Genomic DNA, 19,563 nt, shown 5'->3' with positions numbered 1-19,563 from the left:
CAGTTCGCAGCTGGTAGCCACCTGTAACCCGGTCTGGCTGTGCAAGTTGGGCCAAATACATCGTCCCTTCGGCACTTGAATAATTATGAAATATTCCTCTTTTTCTCTCATAATACTTCTTGTCTTAAAGTCTACGTTTCTAATATTAGTGTGTCCATATCAGCTTTCTTTGAATTAGTGCTTACATGATATATTGCTTTGTCATCTTTCACTTTCACCTTTTTATGTCCTCCTAAAGTGTGCTTTTGCAAATAGCAGGGTTGGATTTTGTCTTTTATCTAGTCTGACAATATTTGCCTTTTAACTGGCATAGTTATACTACGCACATTGGTTGTAATTACTGATAGGGATGTGTTACCTTGCTGTTTGTTTTCTACTTATCTTTTATTCCCTCACCCTTCCTTTTTTAATTTTTCTTTGGATGAATCAAGTGTTTTTAACAAATGATTTCATTTTGCTCTACTATTAGCTTTTTTTTTTTTTTTTTTTTTTGAGACAGAGTCTCGCTTTGTTGCCCGGGCTAGAGTGAGTGCCGTGGCGTCAGCCTAGCTCACAGCAACCTCAAACTCCTGGGCTCAAGCAATCCTTCTGCCTCAGCCTCCCGAGTAGCTGGGACTACAGGCATGCGCCACCATGCCCAGCTAATTTTTTCTATATATATATTTTAGTTGTCCAGATAATTTCTTTCTATTTTTAATAGAGACAGGGTCTCACTCTTGCTCAGGCTGGTCTCCCAGAGTGCTAGGATTACAGGCGTGAGCCACCGCGCCCGGCCTTTTTTTTTTTTTTTGAGACACAGTCTCACTCTGTCATGTCACCTGGGCTAGAGTGTAGTGGCGTCAGCCTAGCTCTCTGCGACCTCGAACTCCTGTGCTCAAGCAATCCTCCTGCCTCAGCCTCCCGAGTAGTGAGGACTACAGGCTCCTGCCACCACGCCCGGCTAATTTTTTCTATTTTTAGTAGAGACAGGGTCTCGTTCTCGCTCAGGCTGGTCTCGAACTCCTCAGCTCAAGAGATCCTCTGGCCTCGGCCTCCCAGAATGCTAGGATTACAGGCGTGAGCCACCTCGCCTGGCCTACTATTAGCTTTTTAATTGCATCTTCTTTTAAAATCATTTTAGTGGTCATCTTAGAGATTACAGTATGCATCCTTGATTTATTTCCATCTAAATTGGTACTTGAACAATGCAGTAATCTTGTAACAGTTAACTCCATTTAGTCCCCTCCCTTCTTTGGAGCTATTGTTGTTATATATTTACTTTTATGTGAAAAAGCTTATGAGATATCATTGTTGGCTTAAGCAGCCGATATCCGTTTACAATTGGGCGCGTTCTCTCTCTGCCTGTGCTCTTTGCTGCTTCCTGCCGCGCCATCAGTGATCACTTTCCTTCAGCCTAAGAACTCTCTCAAGTATTTCCTGTAGTGCAGATGTGCACTATTAACAAACCAGATTCTTTCCGCTTTTGTCCATCTGAAAACATGTTTCTTTTGATTTTTCTTTTGTTTTTTTTTTTTTTTTTTTTTTTTTGAGACAAGCTCTCATTCTGTTGCCCAGGGTAGAGTGCAGTGGCATCATCATAGCTCACTGCAACCTCAAACTCCTGGGCTCAAGCGATCCTCCTGCCTCAGCCTCCTGAGTAGCTGGGACTACAGGTGCACACAAGTAAGCCTAGCTAATTTTTCTATTTTTTTAGAGATAGGCTCTCCTTTTCGCTCAGGCTGGTCTTGAACTCCTGACCTCAAGCAATCCTGCCTCCACCTCCCACAGTGCGAGGATTACAGGCCTCAGCCACTGCCCCAGGCTGCCTTCACTTTTTGAAGTGGGCATAGAATTGTAGACTAGCAGGTTTTTTCTTTTAGAACTTTAAAGATGTCATTTCATTGTCTTCTGGCTTCCACAGTCAGCCATCAACTGTATTGTGGATTTTCTTTCTCTCTCTCTTTAATATGGTTGCATTTAAGGTTTTCTACTTTGTCTTTGATTCTCAGCCATTTAACTATGATGAGCCTAAGTGTAGTTTTCTTTATACTTATTATGCTTGGAGCTCATTGATATTCTTGAATCTGTGGCTTAATGCCTGTCATCATATTTGGAAAATTCTCAGCCATTATTCCTTCAAGTGTTGCTTCTGTCCTATTCTCATTCTTCTTACGCAATTCCAAACACATATGTTAGAACTTTTGAGCATGTCCCACACGTCTCTGATGCTCAGTTCTATTTTTTCCTCTACTATTTTTTCACTCTATGCTTCAATTTGAATAATTTCTATTGACCGGTCTTTAAATTCACCAATCCTGCTTTCTGCTATATATTATACATTCTACTGTTAAACCCAACCAGTGAGTTTTTAATTTCAAATATTGTATTTTGTAGTCTAAATGTCAGTGTTTTCATTTTTATACATTAAAATTTTCTGTTTAAATATTCAATCTTTCGCCTGTTTTGTGCATCTTTTGTTCTGTTCTCTTTAGCACAATAATCTTACTTATTTTTAAACCCTTGTTTACTAAATTCAATATCTGGATCATCTGTGGGTCTGTTTCTCTTATCTCATTTATCTTTCAATTATGTGTCACTTTGTTTTGCTTCTTCACATATCTAGCAATTCTTGATTGTGGTTGCTCCATTTTAGAATCTCTGAATCATATTATCTTCCCCTAAAGAGTGTTAGAGTGTTAGGTTTGGTTCTGGTAAGCATTTAGATCACCAGTGGGTCACCTGTGTCTGTAAGGCTTGGTTTTAGGCTTTTGTAGGGTGGGGCATTTAGTTTTGCCCTTTCTCCTGGAAGATAGCCTGCACTCCTGGGGTGTAGTTAGCCTTTCTGGAATCCTAACTGAAGGCCTGGGGTATTCACAAAGCTCTCTCCCTTCTGCCTGGGCCTGAATTCTAAGGTCCCCCAGCACTGTTTGGCCTCTGAAGTCTGTGCCCAGCTCTCCAGCTTCTCAAAGGCTCTTGTGTGCTGGACCTTTCCCCTGAATATGTATAGCCAAAGAACCAAGTAGAATTTTAATACAGCTTTTTGTATCCTATACTCCAAATCCAGTTGCAGATATCTATTTTCTTGGCCCAATGAGATTGTCCTCTCCTGCGAGGTCCACCTCCCTGCACCTCAGTTTGGAAAATGGCCTCATGGAGAAAGCAGGATAAATGTGGGGTTCACCTCATGTCCTTCTCCAGCGATCACAGCCCTGCATGGGGTGCTGTCCGACGACTGCAAGCTGTTGTTGGATATATTTCACCCAGCATTTATGGTTGCTCACCATGGAAGGTAAATCTAAAACCAATGACTCTGCCATGGCTGGACTGAGAAGTTTCTTCCTAAGGGGCCTGAGCGGCTAAGGCTAAGTTGAAAGGGTGTGTATCAGAGAGGCCGTGAAGCTGTCTGGACTCTGAGATCATGCCCAGCGAGTTCAAAGATAAGGAAATGGAAATAATGAGTTTGTGGGAGCTAGGAGGAAGAGAAAAGCTGAACAAATGGGGTGGGGTGGGGGTGGTGAGAGAGGGGAGTAGATGCTGAGGGAGCTCAGGAAGTACCATAGGACCATCCACCGTGCCCTATTGTCCTGACCCCACAGTGCCCTAGGACACCCAGCGCCACACGCCAGCTCCAGGGCCCATGCCTGGATAAGGGTGGGATCTTCCTCTTAGAGTGCTGGCAGGGTCTGTCTCCCTTACTGACCGTGGTCCTCCAGACTCAGGGGGCCTGAGTGAGCTGCTGATTTGACATCCAAAAGGACTCAACCTCCTACCTCACCAACGGGTGCAGAAACCAAGGCACAGGGAAATTAGGTCACCTTCGGAGGGCCACACAGTATTAAGTTGTAGAGCCAGAATGAGCACCAGAGCCTGGGCCCTTAACCACTGGGCTCTTCTACCTCCTTTAAACAAGTACAGCGCCAGTCCCTTCTCGTGGAAGAGCACCTCCTAGACTCCTCGCCCCCGGGGGCTTCCTCTGAGCTCAGGTGGCCTGTTCCCCCTTCATCCTAGAAAGGCATGAGCTAACGTGGGCCTGCACATGGAAGGGAAGGCCCTGAGCAGGCAGCAGAAGGTCTGGTTATGGTCCTGGTTCTGTTGATTATTTGTTAGGCAACCCCAGGCAAGTCACTATCCTTCTCTGAGGCTCAGTTTCCCCCAGTACTTGTGAGGATATTGTGAGTTTCTGATGAACCCATGTGGGCAACAGCCCTGGGGGCTCCAGGTGCCCAGCAGTGCAGGGCCTGCCATTGACAGTGCACTGTTGGTTCCACAAGAGCATGGCAGGTAGCCAAAGGCCCCTTGCTTGCAGCAGGGAGAGCAGACTGGCTGGGCAGAGGCAGGGGCATGGAGGGCCAAGCCTCAGGGCTCCAGTGGGCAACAGGGGTCTCTGTAGGTGCTGGGATAGGGAGTAAGGAAGCAAGAGCAGCCTCAGGCCTGGGTCTCCCAGCCAGAGGGGCTGTGGGGGAGACCTGGGAGGAGGATGGGGCAGCTGTCTTGGAACTAACCTTCACCCAAAGGGAGCCAGTATCCCATGTCTACCAGGAGCACTTTATGTTTATTTACATATTTTTGCATATCATTTGTCATTTGGGTGGGGCCTCATTTTATGTCAAATTCACAGTCTCTACTTTTTCCTCCCTATTTGGGTGCAGGGAGAGGAGGACCTTCAGCTATGACCCTCTTGGGGAATTTCATTTAACTCTCAGGTTACCATCAGGGTCCAGTAGACCCAGTTTTAATTTTTAAGTTTCTTTTCTGAGCAGTTCTAACTATTTGTAAGGATCGATATTTTATGACTTTTATTTTTTCACAAAGGTCTTCCAAAAACCAAAGAGAAACTTTTACTTATTTTTTTAAAAAATAGAATTAAGATTTATTCTGTCTTATAATTACCATATGAATCCACTGGACCGTTTATAAATCTAAAATATCTTATGGGACCATCATGATTTTATTTTTCCTATATCTTTAAACATTTTGCTATTTCATTCTCCCAGGAACTACTTTCATCATTACTCATCAATTATTCCCAACCATGCTTTTAAAAACAGACTAAAATAGTAAGAAAACAGAAGAATGACGGAATCACCTTCTGAAAGGGTGACTCAGTAGTGACATGAGTCATTACTAGTTCACCATTCTTCTGTTTTCTTACTGCTTTGTCCAAAGCATGAGACCATCTTTCGAGAAAGTATAAAAGAAGCCTGGATATATCATCTCTGTATTTTTTTTTTTAGTTTTACTGCACATAGTTAAGAATTCAGAATTTTTTAGTTTCCTGCAAAGAGGAAAGAGAAGAAAACTGATAGAGAAGTCGCTGCCCGGTTATTCGAGGAGCCAGTAGACGAAAGTGACAGATCTAGACTATAAAGATGACAGTAAAATCAAAGCAAAAATAGAAGCAAAGTCACAGACTATGAGTCTTCAGATGATGATATTGTAGATGAATTTGCTCAAATTCAAGGATTGTCTCTATTTTCCTAGGGAGGTGGGGGAGAGCCAGAGAGGGATGGCTCCTTGCCTAGGGTCACCCAGCTCTTGCTGTGTCCTGTTGCACAGAGAACCGTGACTGAGCCCGCCTTTCCTGTGGTATGCACTAGGTGCTGCCCTGCAGGAAGGGACAGGCTGGACCTGAGTGCCAGCTCTCGGCCCGGCCCACCTGCCACCTGTCCTCTCGAAGCTGTGGTTTTCCTTTGGGCGGTGACTCAGTGCCCGTGGCCCACACTGCATGCCATCCTCCCTTGCCCTGAGCCTCACTGACCGCCCTGTGCAAGAGGCAGCTGTGGTTTCCCCTGAAGCAGCAACCACAAACTGCCGAGCCTGCCCCACCTCTCAGCGCCCCAGCCCCAACCTCAGGGCCTCCACTCAAAGAGAGCTGGGAGGCTTCCTAGTCTGCGGCACTTGGTGCTCACAGCGAGCGTGGCCTCCACAGTGGGGGTGTGGAAGAGATTATTATCCCCATGGAACAGATGATGAAAGCGGGGCCAACATGTTCTAGGGGCTGCATTCTTTCATTCACTTATTCATTCAACAAGCATCCTTAACAGCCCGCTAAAACCCATGATGGTAGACACGGAGACAGACGTGCAGACGCTCCTCAGGGAAGGCCGTGCCCCCACTGTGGAGTGCGGTGGGCTCTCAGCCCCTCTGGGGATCGTCTCAGCTGCGGAAATTTGCCACTATGCCCGCCTCTGCTCAGCCTCTATCCAGGACTAATCCGGCTGGGGCATAAAGGCCCAACTGTTTCAGCCCAACGCAGCACTGCCAGGTCATTCCCTGTCACAGGTCCTTCGGTGTCCCCAGAGAGGCAGCCGAGGCTGGGGTTGGCCGGCCTTGCAGCCCCGCTTCTCCCTCTGCTCACTCCTGCTCCTTTGCCCCCCTTCTACAGGCACTTGCTGCCGGAGCTGTCCCTACTAAACATCCTGCGACCAACTCCGAGTCGGAGTCCGCTTCCCAGAGAGCCCACCCTGCGGCACTCGGCTTTGGAAGAGCCGCCAGCCTTGTGGCACAGCGGCATGTAGACAACCTGGGTGGGAGAGAGTAGGCCCAGGGTGACACAGCCACCAGCAGCTGGGTGGGCACAGAGTTCAGCACTGGGGAGCAGCATCGAGGCGAGAGCCCAAGCGCCTGAAAAGCACAGCCCGTCCCCCTGGGCTGGGAGGAAGGGCAGGGTCCCACCTGGCTGCCGTGATTTTCTCAGACGCGGTCTGCTCCCGTAAGCGGCCCCTACCAGGCTGGACTCCTCCCAGCTTTCCTCCCCCAGCACATACTGTGGTTGCGGATCTAGGTGCCTCCTACCTCCCGAGCGCCGTATGGCCAGCCGGAGCAGCTGCAGAGCCCCGGAGCTGCCCAAGGGACCTGTTCTGGGTCCGGAGGGTCCTTAGGTCGGGCCGAGGAATCCCAGGATCCCCCGGGAGAGGAGCTGAGCTGGGCTCCAAACCACAAAGAGAAACACGTCCAAGAGAGCAACCTATGTCCACCTGCTGCAGGGCTGGGCGGCGTCGCCATGCTACGGCCCGGACTGTGCTTGTGGGCCTCTGGTTATGAGGAACTCATAACCCCACGCCCCTTCCAACCAGAGGTCCCAGGGCTGGTGACTTAGATAAGTAGCAAGGTCTTCCTTCCCCCCACCCCCACCCCACCACCTCCCTGGGCAAGGCCCACGGACCTCCTCTGGCCTCAGGAGCTACAGGGTCTTCTTTTGTCCAAAACTGGTTTGCAGCATCGGGGAGCCATACTTTTGGCCCCTATTCTTCTAAATCACTGTGGAATCTCAGGAAAGTTCCTCTGCCAGGGGCCTCAGTTCTCCATCTGTCCAGTAAGGGAGAGAGGAGGAGGGCCGGTCTTTCAGCTTCCTGCCTGCCCTGGAGTGTATGACTCAGTGATATATTGCCACCTGTCCCCTGCTATCCCGCCTTCTCCCCTCCAGCTTGCCAGCACCAGTGACTTCCACTGCCACTGCCCTGATCTTCCACCTCTCCTGGGCTGATGAGAAATGAAGATGGTTAGAAGCAGGCAAGGCCGCCACCTGACACAGAGGACTGCCTGGAGGAGGAGCCAGGCACTAACAGCAAGGCAGCAGCTGTAACGAGCCAGCGTCCTAGCAGCTCCTAGAAATCATGTTGGGAAAATGCTGGCCTGGTGAGGGGTGGGAGTGAAGGGTCCAGGGTGGGGAAGAGCCAGTTCAAGGTTGTGCTTGAACATTGGACTAGAGGGGTTACTCGCTTGCAGAAGAGAAGGCAGAACAAGCGCTGTCCACGCTGGACAGCTTCGTTCTGAGCCAGGGTGACTCATCACAGACAATGTCTGCTCAAAGTGGTCATTATCAGAGGCTGCACAATGCCCCACCTGCACAGGAGGGCAGTGGGAAGGGACAGAAATGGATGGGGCTCAGGCTGTAGCTTTGAGTCTGGTCCAGGATGGAGGGAAACTGTGTCAGAGAGTTTAATCAGGCCACAGCTGCACCACGTCTGCCCTGAGACAGGATTTCTGTAGCACTGGGGGGGGGGGGGGGGGGGATGGCAACCAGCCACCAATGTCCTCTGGGCCAGGCCCAACTGGTATTCACCTGTATACATTATTAGGAGAGTTGGTGGCAAGGGTTTGGGGCTCAGTCTATGACCAGGATCACTGTCTAGGACCAGAGCCAGGACTCATTCTGCGAGCAGGATCAGGGCTCAGTGTGTGACCAGGATGAAGGCCCAGCCTGTAGCTCACAGTCAGCATCACCCTCCAGGTGGGGCTCAGAGCCAGGGAGGCTGTGGAAAGGGTCTGACGGCAAGGTGGGGTCGGCGTGAGGAGAGAGGAGATGGCGCAGCATGGGGGCCAAGAAGTCCCTGGGCCTGTGGCCAGCTGAGTGCAAACAGGACAGGGAGTCAGGACGCCAGCTCTGCTACACCAGTTAGGTGATTTTGGAGGGTTACTTCCCTTTTGGGGGCCTCTGTTATCATGAGTGTAAAATGAAAATATTTACTTCTGTCCTGCCTGATAGCAACCATATAACCAATGTGCAACTTCATATCTCACAAAGCACTGTAAAAGAAAATGGGTGAGCTGTCTATCTGGGGCTTCTAAATGTCGTTAGGCCCTGAGGAAGGTTGACTTTGGAGGCTACAGACTTTGGAGTCAGAGAGCTTGACCTTTTAATTACTGACTTTCTATTACAGATTAACTTCTTTCCTTACTTTCTGGTTCCCAGCTCAGACCAGATGGCTCCTGAGATAAAAGACCCCTTGACTATTACATTCCAAATTTGGAATGTTAAATATACTCTTCCCGGAAGGAAGCACTGCCCATAACCAATCAAAGTGCGGTAGCTATGCACTAACCTTCTATGGAAATTGTTGAACTCCTATAAAACTTCCCCAGACTTTGCTTACATAAACGTCCCTCAAACCTCTCTGCTTCAGAGCACTGACACCATCTCTGGAGTCTGTGTCCTCCCGCGTGGCCATGCTCAAACTTTGTGCTCAAATAAACTCCATATTTGATCACATTGCCTGAATCTTGTTACTCAAGGTTGACAGCACCAAGATCCCTCATCAATACCGGCCTCCCAGGGCTACTCACAAGGGTGCACTTTATGAAACACCTGAAAAACTGGGCGTGGTTATCTGCTCACTTTTCAAAGAGAAATTGTTTCAGAGGACAGGAAAATCTCAAAAGAAAGACTCGGTTATTGTTATCATGGCTTCTCCTCATAAGTCTTCAAGTCAATTTTTGTTTCCCAAAGTAATGCAAAGTGTTTACAGAATCAAAGTGTACCAGTGAATTAGAATTAAAATAGCATACTTCCCACCTCACTTCAGCCTACTCGCCAAAAGCAACCATTTCTACTCATTTAGTTGTTACTTCTAGTTTTGACTTCCTAAATAAAGCATTTATTGCTACCATTGCTGTCTCCCAAGAGGTCCAATTTAGATACCGTCTCTTGACACTCCTATCGTGACAGATGAGGTTCACTAACATCCTTTCCCCTGTCCTTTCAATACCATAACACCACATTTCTTTGTTACATTCGCAATCAGTAAATAGTGTTCACACCTGAACCAACTAATATACTATGACCAGCTTTCCTTTCTTTTTCAACATTTTCCCCCCTGCAGAGTTGATCATTGTCTCATTTTTTCATTTGCTTATTTTCTTTGACCCATGGTTAAATCTCCCCATCTTCTGCAAAAGCCTGGCAAGATAATTCTCAGTACATTTTCACTATCAGTTCCAGTTCCTTAAAAAAGTTTTTTTTTTTCCTCTGAGACACCCCTTCTGCATCCCTCGGTTCTCCTGCCTCCATCTGAACTGGTAGCTCTCTAGATCAGCTACACAGTCTTCATCCTGGGACTTCCCTTTGCCAGAAGAAACTTCATTTCTTCTCTTTCCTCTGTGGATCTCTGGTTTTCCTGGATTTCACTTCTTCTTTTTGGTTTATGCCCTTCTATGGGTGGAGCGCATCCTCCAGCAGCTTCCTGAGAAAGTATTCATGGAAGATAATTTCTTTAACATTGTGTATCTGAAAAAGTCTATATTCTACCCTCACACTAGATTGATACTTTGGCTGGGTATGTAATTTTCAGCTGAAAATAAATTTCCCTCAGCATCTTTAAGGCATTGCTTCATGGACTTCCGGCTTCCAGTGTTGCTATTGAGAGGTCCGATGCTGATCTGATTTTCGATCCTTTGTATAAGATCTGACGTTACTCTCTGGAATCTTATAGGATCTTCTCTCCATTTTTTAACACCCTTATTGAGATATAATTCACATACTGCATAATTCACTTATTTCAACTGTACAATTCAATGGTTTTTGGTGTATTCACAGAGTTGTACGACTATCATCACCATCATTTTTAGAATATATCATCACCCCTAAAAGAAATCCTGTATTTATTACCAGTGACTCTGCACTTCCTCTCAACTCACCTTGACCTAGGCAACCACTAATCTACTGTATCTCTCTCTATAGATTTGCCTATTCTGGACATTCATATAAATGAAATAATACAATATGTGATCTTTTGTGACTGGCCACTTTCATTTAGCAGAAGTTTTTCAAGGTTAATTCATGTTGTATAATTTATCAGAACTTCATTCCATTTTATGGCTGAACAGTAATGAATTATATGGATATACCACATTTTGATTATTCATTGAAATGTTGATGGACATTTCGGTGTTTCAACTTTTTGGCTATTGAACATTCTTGTACAAGTTTTTGTATAGACACATGCTTTCATTTCTCTTGGGTATATACCAAGGAACAAAATTGCTGGCTTATAGGTAACTCTATTTTAACCTTTTGAGGAATAGTCAGATTGCTTTTCAAAGCAAGTGTACCATTCTGCATTTCCACCAACAATGTACGAAGGTTTCAATTTCTTCACATCCTAGTCAACACTTGTTATTATCTGTCTTTTTTATTATAGCTATCCTAGTGGATGTGTAGTGGTATCTCTTTGTGGTTTTGATTTGTATTTTCCTAACAGTGAATGATACTGAGCATGTTTTCATGTCCTTATTGGCCATTTGTATATCTTCTTTGGAAAAATGTATAGCCATACCTTTACCCACTTTTAAATTGGGTTATTTGTCTTTTTATTATTGGGTTGTAAGAGTTCTTTATGTAGTTTAGACACAAGTTCCTTATTGATACATGATTTTTGCAAGTACATACTCCTATTCTATGGGTTATCTTTTCACTTTCTTGATAGTGTCTGGTATAGGTTGAATTGTGTCCCCAAAAAAGATATATTGAAGTACTAATCCCCTAGTACTTCAAAATGTGAACTTATTTGGAAATAGAATTGTTGCAAATGCAATTATTTAAGGTAAGATCAAACTGGAGGAGAGTGAGTCTTAATCCAATATGATTAATGTCCTTATAAGATGATATGAAGTAAAGGCACACATGGAGAACACTATGTGATGACAGAAACAGAGACTGGAATTATGCAACTGCAAGCTAAGGAACACCAAGATTGACAGCCAACACCAGAAGCTAGAAAGAGGCAAAAAAAGGATTCTCCCACAGGTTTCAGAAGGAACGTGGCTTGCCAGCACCAATACAGTGTCCTTTGAAGCAAAAGTGTTTTTAATTGTGATTAAATCCAATACATCTATGTTTTTTGTTGTTGTTGTTGTTGATTGTGCTTTTGGTATTATATCTGAGAATCCTTTACAAAATTCAAGGTCGTAAAGGATTATCCTATATTTTTTTCTAAAAGTTTTGTATTTCTAGCTGTTACATTTAAGTCTTTGATCCATTTTAAGTTAATTTTTGTAGATAGTGAGAAAAAAATGATTGAACTTCATTCTTTACACGTGGATATTCAGTTGTCCCAGAACCATTTGTTGAAAAGACTACTCTTTCCCAATTGGATGATTTTGGCACCCTTGTTGAAAATCAGTTGACCATACATGTATATGTTTATTTCTGGACTACCAATTCTATCCCATTGATCTATACAGTATGTCCATTTGTGTGGCAGTACTACATCGTCTTGATTACTGTTGCTCTGTGGTAAGTTTTGAAATCAGGAAATGTGAGTCCTCCAACTATGCTTTTTCAAGATTACTTGGCTATTCTGGATTCCTTGAATTTTCATATGTATTTTATTAATAGAATCTTTTTGTCAATATTTGCAAAGAAGACAGCTGAGATTTTGATAAAGTTTGCCTTAAATCTGTAGATCAGTTTGTGGACTATTGCTATCTTACTATTAAATCTTTTAATCCATAAAAATGGAATGTCTTTCCATTTATTTAGATCATCTTTAATTTCTTTAAACAATGTTTTATTAATAGTTTTCAGAGTACCAGTTTTGTACTTTAAAAAATTTATTAAGCATTTTATTCTTTTTGATGCTATTGTAAATAGAATTGTTTTCTGAATTTTATTTTTATATTGTTCATTGCTAACATATAGAAATATGGTTGACTTTTGTATACAGATATACTCTCAAAACTGGTTAGATTTATTTATTATTGGTTTCCTTAGGATTTCCTGTATACAAGATAATGTCCTCTGCAAATAGAGATAGTTTTACTTCTTCCATTCCAATTTTAATAAAATTTGAAATGGATTTTAATTGCCCTGGCTATTATCTCCAGCACAATGTTGAATAGAAGTGGTGAGAATGGGCATCCTTGTGTGGTTCCCAATCTTAGGAAGGAAGTTTAAATTTTTTACTGTTAAGTATGAAGTTAGTGGTGGGTTTTTCACAGATGACCCTTAACATTTTAAACAAGTTCCCCTCTATTTCTAGTTTTCTGAGTGCTTTTATCATGAAAGAGTGTTGGATTTTGTCAAATGCTTTTTCTGCATCATTGAGATGATCCTATGATTTTCTTCCTTTAATCTATTAGTATGGTGTATTACCTTGATTGATTTTCATAAATTCAGCCAACCTTGCATTCTTGGAAAAATCCCATTTGGTAATGATATATAATCTTTTTTTTTTTTTTTTTTTTTGAGACAAGGTCTTGCTCTGTCACCCAGGCTAGAGTACAGTGGCACAAACATAGCTCACTACAACCTCAAACTCTTGGGTTCAAGCAATCCTCCTACCTCAGCCTCCCGAGTAGCTAGGACTACGAGCATGTGCCACCACACCCAGCTAATTTTTTAATTTTTTGTAGAAACAGAGTCTGTCTATGTTTCCCAGGCTGGTTTTAAACTCCTGGTCTCAAGCAATCCTCCAGCCTCATTCTCCCTAAGTGTTAGGATTACAGGTCTGAGCCACTGTGCTCAGCCTCGGTTTGATAGTATTTTGTTAAAGATTTTTATATCTATATTGAAAGAAATGTTGGTCTGTAGTTTTGGTTTTTGTTTTTCTTGTGGTGTCTGCCCGGTTTTTGTATCAGGGTAATAACTGGCCTCATAGCCTCATAGAATGGGTTGCAAAGTGTTCCCTCCTCTTCTAATTTTTGGAAGAATTTATGAAGAATTGGTGCTAATTCACCAGTGAAACCATCTGTGCCTGGCCTTTTCTTCGTGAGAAGCTTTTTGATTATGTGTATTGATCTTGCATAGTTGACCTTAGTGATCCTGCCACACTTGCTTATTAGTTCTACTAGTTTTTAAGTACATTCCATGGAATTATCTACATGCATGTCTTCTGCAATTAAAAACAGTTTTAAGTATTACTTTCCAATCTGCGTGCCTTTAATTTCTTCTTTCCCTTGCTGCACTGACCAGAACCTCCAGTACAATGTTCAATGGAAGGGGAGAGAGAATATTCTTGCCTCTTCCCTGCTCTGAGCGGGAAAGCATTCAGTCTGCACCATTACGTAACGAGTTAGCTGTAATTTTTGGTAAATGTTCCGTTGTGATGTCCCCTCTTTCATTGCTGATTTTGCAATTTGTGTATTCTCTCTTTTTTTCCTTGGTCAGACCAGTTAAAGCTTTATTAATTTTGTTGATCTTTTTAAAGAACCAACTTTTGGCTTTGCTGATGTTCTCTATTGCTTTTTCCCCCATTTTGTTGATTTCTGCTCTTATGTCTATTATTCACTCCCTCCTTACACTGGCTTTGATTTGCTTTTCCTTTTTGAACTACTTAAGATGAAAACTTAGATTATTGACATTTGACTCTTTTCCTATTCTAATATAAGCATTTAAAATTATAAATTTCTCGGCCAGGCGCAGTGGCTCACGCCTGTAATCCTAGCACTCTGGAGGGGGGAAGATCACTCGAGGTCAGGAGTTCAAAACCAGCCTGAGCAAGAGCAAGACCCCATCTCTACTAAAAATAGAAAGAAATGATCTGGACAGCTAAAAATATATATATAGAAAAAAACTAGCCGGGCATGGTGGCACATGCCTGTAGTCCCAGCTACTTGGGAGGCTGAGGCAGAAGGATCGCTTGAGCCCAGGAGTTTGAGGTTGCTGTGAGCTTGATGCCATGGCACCCTAGCCCGGGCAATAGAGTGAGACTCTGTCTCATAAAAAAAAAATACAAAAAAAACAGATAAAATTATAAATTTCCCTCTAAGCGTTGCTTTAATGATATAACGCAATAAATTTTGATACACTGTGTTTCAATTTTCATTCAGTTCCACTCATTATCTAATTTCCATTGTGTTTTCATTTTGACCCATAGGTATTTAGAAGTTCCTGGTTTAGTTTCCAAATATTTGAAGGTTTCTCAATTTTCTTCTCTGATTGATTTCTAATTTAATTTTGTTGTATAGAAAGAACATATTTTGTATGATTTCAATTTATTTTTTTAAAGACATGGAGTATCGCTCTGTCACACAGGTGAGAGTGCAGTGGCACAATCGTAGTTCACTGCAACCTCCAACTCCTGAGCTCAAGAGATCCTCCTGCCTCAGCCTCCCCAGTAGCTGGGACTACAGGTGCACACCACCACGCTCCACTATTTTTTATTCTTTGTAGAGAAGGCATCTCACTCTGTTGCCCAGGCTGGTCTCAAATTCTTGGCTTCAAGTGATCCTCCTGTCTCCACCTCCCAGAGTGCTGGGATTACATACACGTATGAGCCATCTTGTGTAACCTAACCATATTTTAAAAGTTATTTTCTTAGTAGTTGATTAAGAATTAAAATTCTAACATCACTATGTGCTTTTATACTGACTTAATTCTGGTAAAATATAGCAACTTTGCTCCAATACAGCTTCATTTCCTCTCCCCTCTTTTGTACTACCAATTTCATACATGGTACATTTATATATGTTATAAACCTAACAATATTATGGTATAACTATTGTTTTATATAATTCTAGGCTTTTTAGAAGCAACTGAGTGACTCAAGCCAATTGCAAACGAACAAATGTTGTATGATTCCAATTATATGAGGTTCCTACAGTAGTTAAACTCATAGAAACAGAGAGTAAAATGGTGATCATCAGGGTCTGGGTGGAGAGGAGAACAGGGAGTTAGTATTTAATGGATAAAGAATTTCAGTTGGGGAAGATGAAAAGTTCTGGAGATGGATGGCAGTGATGGGTGAATAACAATGGGAATGTACCTAATGCCACAGAATTGTACACCTAAACATGATTAAAATGGTACATTTGAAAATTACAATTAAATACATCTCAAAAAAAATGAAGAGAAGAAAAAAGAAAAATATAATTACAGTCTTCTTTATTTACCCAATTGTTTACCCTTTACAATGCTGTTCATTTTTTCCTGTGGATTTCAGTTACCATCTACTGTCTTCATCTTTCAGCCTGAAGAACTTCCTTTAATATTTCTCATAGGATGGGACTGCTAGCAAAGGGTTCTTGGGTTTTTTTAACCTATGAATGCCTTTGTTTTGACTTCATTTTGAAGAATAATGGTTCTGGATATAGACTTTTGGTTGCCAGGTGGTTTTTGTTTTGTTTTGTTTTGTTTTGTTGTTTTGTTTTCTCCTGGCACTCTGAATGTGTGATCTTGCTGCCTCTGGGTGTCTTTGTTTCTGGAAAGTCACCTGTTATTTGTATTATTGTTTCCTTACAGCTGATGAGTCATTTTCCCTTCCTGCTTTCAAGATTTTCTACTTTCAGCAATTTGACAATGATATATCTTAGCGTGGATTTCTGTTTTTCCTTCTTGGGGTTTCTTGACCTTCTTGGATTTGTATATTAATGCATAAATTTGGGAAGGTTTTCAGCCACTATTTCTTCAAACATTGTTTTCTGTCCATTTCTCTCACTATTCTCCTTCAGGGAGTTCCATTACATGTTCTATTACATGCCTGATGTTGTCTCACAGGACTCTGAAATTCTGTTTATTTTTTTTCAATCATTTTTTTTTTCCCTGTTCTTCAGATTGGATTTTTTTTTTTTCAGACAGAGTCTGGCTCTGCTGTCCAGGCTAGAGTGGCGTCATTATAGTTCACTGCAGCCTCAAACTCCTGGGCTCAAGAGATCTTCCTGCCTCAGTCTCCCAAGTAGCTGGGACTACAGACATGTGCCACTGTGCCCAGCCAATTTTTCTTTTCTTTTTTTTTTTTTTTTTTTTTTTCAGTAGAGACAGGGTCTTGCTCTTGCTCAGACTGGTCTCCAACTCCTCAGCTCAAGTGATCCTCCCACCCCGGCCTCCCAGGGTGCTAGGATTATAGATGTGAGCCACCGCACCTGACCCAGATTGGATAATTTTTATTGACCTATTTTTAAATTCATTGTTTCTTTTGGTATGTCAAATCTGCAGTTTAGCCTTTACATTAAATTTTTAAATTTCAGTTATTATACTATTGATTTTCCATTTCATTTTTTAAGGTTCTGTTTCTTTATTGAGATTCTCTATTTGTAGAATTATCACCGTATTTTCCTTTAATTCTTTGGACATACCTACAATAGCAGCTTTAGTTTTTGTTTGCTAAATCCAATGTCAGTATCCAATCAGTCAGTTCCAACAACTTTCTTCCTCAGTAGGGGTCACACTTCCTTGTTTTTTTGCATATCTCATAATTTTTTATTGATAATACTTTATAAAAGTCTGGGTTATAATTCTGTTTTTCTAAGGTTTTTTTGTGGTTTGGGGGGTTGTTTGTTTGTTTGTTTTTGTAACTTGCCTGGACTTAAACCACAGATACTGTCTCCCCTGTGGCATAAATCCACTGATGTCTCTGCTTGGGGTCTTCTCTTCTCCTTCTTCTTTCTCTTCTTCTTCCTCTTCCTCCTCCTCTTCCTCTTCCTCCTCCTCCTCTTCCTCCTCCTCCCCTTCCTCCTCTTCCCCTTCCTTCTCCTCCCCTTCCTCCTTCCTCCTCCTCCCCTTCCTCCTCCTCCTCCTCCTCTTCTTCTTCTTCTTCCTCCTCTTCTTCTTCCTCTTGTTCTTCCTCCTCTTCTTCTTCTTCCTCTTCTTCTTCTATTTTCATTTTTTATCCTAGCTTCCTGGGATTGCTCCTGAGCCTGCACGGCTTAGAGGTCAGCCAATGACTTGAGCAGCGGGTGTTCTCAAATACCTTGAATTTATAAAGTGTCCACTCTGCCAGTTGATCTGTGTGTGGGTTGCAGAACTTATTCAAAGTTCACCCAGTTCTCAAGACTGCCTTGGCTTTTACTTTTCACTAGGGCTCTCAAGGATTTCCCTTTTCCACGTGTGTACTTTCCTGGTCGGCCAGCCATGCCTGCAGAGCTGATCTGGCCTTTCTGTGGCTCTTTAATTTCCAGGCTCTCCCCATTGCATTTCTGCCTGGTCTGCTGTTCCAACCAGGCTAGCAAAGCTACAGGTTTTGCACATTTGTTTCCAACTTTTACTGATGCTGCTGCTGGCTTAAGTTTTCAGCTTCTACTTCAATTTAAGTATAGACCCTTTTGTGAATATAATTCTGGTTTTCATGGCCAGCCTCGTCCTGGCTACGTTATCATTCTCAGTGACCAAGCTGGGAGATGATGGGAGCAGCTGAAGACAAGAAGGCTGTAAAATTCCATGAATGTTTACTCAAAGTTCTGGCAATTTTTAGGAATAAATGCTTCTCAATTTGTTGTTTGTCTTTGGTTAAATTCTAGAAGCCTGAAAAGGTGGTTGTGATTTCATCTAATTTGATTTTGGGGTCTCTCTCTGCAGAGCAGCTGTAAGCCAAGACAGGCACTTCCTAAGAACGCCCCAACAGGGAGGAGAGTTAGGTTCAGGTGCGTTAATCAGGTGAGACACAAAGCAGGCAGCACAAGACACATGAAGTAACAGAAGCATTTTATCACTCACAGATCCATGAGAGAACAGGGGCACCCACAAGAGCTGACAGAAAATCCAGAGACAGCAGGGTGCTCAAGTAGCCGGTGGGGAACAAGAAAGAGGGGGGTACTTATGGACAGAGGCCTTTATTGGGATCCAGGGTGTAACCCAAGCAGGTTTCTTTTTTTTTTTTTTTCTTCACAAAACATTTTTTTTTTTTTTTTGTATTTCAGATGTTTTTATTTCTTCAAATTTGTTATTCATCAGGAGTGACTGAAATAAAAAATATAATCGAGTCCCATCATGATCATGGAAATGGCTTTAAGAGAAAACTGGTCAGATGAATATTATTGCTTCCCATTTTCAACCAGTAAATAGTTGCCATTGATAAATAGACAGCCACGAGTCTGTCAAGAATGTTCAAGATATGTTATATGATACAACATGCCTGTTCACAGGGAGAAACTAGGAAATAACTTATGTGTACTTCTTGATTTCATCATACAAGACAAGCACAAAAGCGCCACCCATGCCTCTGAGAACATTGGACCATGCACCCTTGAAAAACGCTTTGCCTCCTTCATCACGAGCGATCTTCCTCCAGCAGTCAACCGTGCCCGTGTACATGATGTCAGTTCCTTTGCGCCCAGACTGCATCATCATACGGCGACGAACGGTGTCAAACGGGTAGGAAGTCAATCCAGCAACGGCAGTGACAGACTGTGCGATCATCCAACTGATGATGATGTGAGTATTCTTGGGATCTGGAAGCATTCCCTTTGCAGTGTCATAGATACCAAAGTAGGCAGCACGGTAGATGATAATACCCTGCACAGACACGTTAAAGCCTTGGTACAGGCCCCTAATCCCATCAGATTTGTAGATCTTAACCAGGCAGTCACCGAGGCCTCTGAATTCCCTTTCGGCTCCAGCTTTACCCACATCAGCTGCTAGACGGGTACGGGCAAAATCAAGAGGGTACACAAAACACAAGGATGTGGCCCCAGCGGCACCACCTGATGCCAGATTCCCTGCAAAGTAGCGCCAAAACTGGGTCCTCTTGTCCACACCACCCAGGAAGATCTGCTTGTATTTATCTTTGAAGGCAAAGTTGAGAGCCTGGGTGGGGAAGTATCTGATGACATTGGCCAGGTTACCACGCCAGAAGGACAGGACTCCCTGCTCCTTGGGGATACGGACCACGCAGTCTATAATGCCCTTGTATTGCTTATCTGCAGTGATTTGCTTGCTGGCATGTTGCACCTGCAGCAGCAGCTTGACCCACTCGATGGGCGCTACCGCGGTCTTGGAGATGGCCGCGGCCACTCCACCTGCCAGGAAGTCCTTGATGAAGGACACAGCGGCATCTGTCATGTTGAAACGAAAGAGGGGGGCAGGCGACTGCGGGACAAGACTGGGCCGAGAACCGGCTTTGACTCCCGGGCTGTGGGCACAAAACATTTTTA

General features: G+C 43.3%; 1 pseudogene; it reads right to left on the bottom strand.

Moving 5' to 3' along the window:
• Positions 1 to 18,326: 18,326 nt before the first annotated feature.
• On the bottom strand, positions 18,327 to 19,534 carry LOC138374446 (ADP/ATP translocase 2 pseudogene; annotated as a pseudogene).
• Positions 19,535 to 19,563: the final 29 nt, after the last annotated feature.

Source organism: Eulemur rufifrons, chromosome 2 (genome assembly GCF_041146395.1).
Source record: "Eulemur rufifrons isolate Redbay chromosome 2, OSU_ERuf_1, whole genome shotgun sequence".
Classification (NCBI taxonomy): domain Eukaryota; kingdom Metazoa; phylum Chordata; class Mammalia; order Primates; family Lemuridae; genus Eulemur; species Eulemur rufifrons.
Note: the sequence above shows the minus strand (reverse complement) of the source record. Positions and strands in the feature narration are given on the sequence as shown.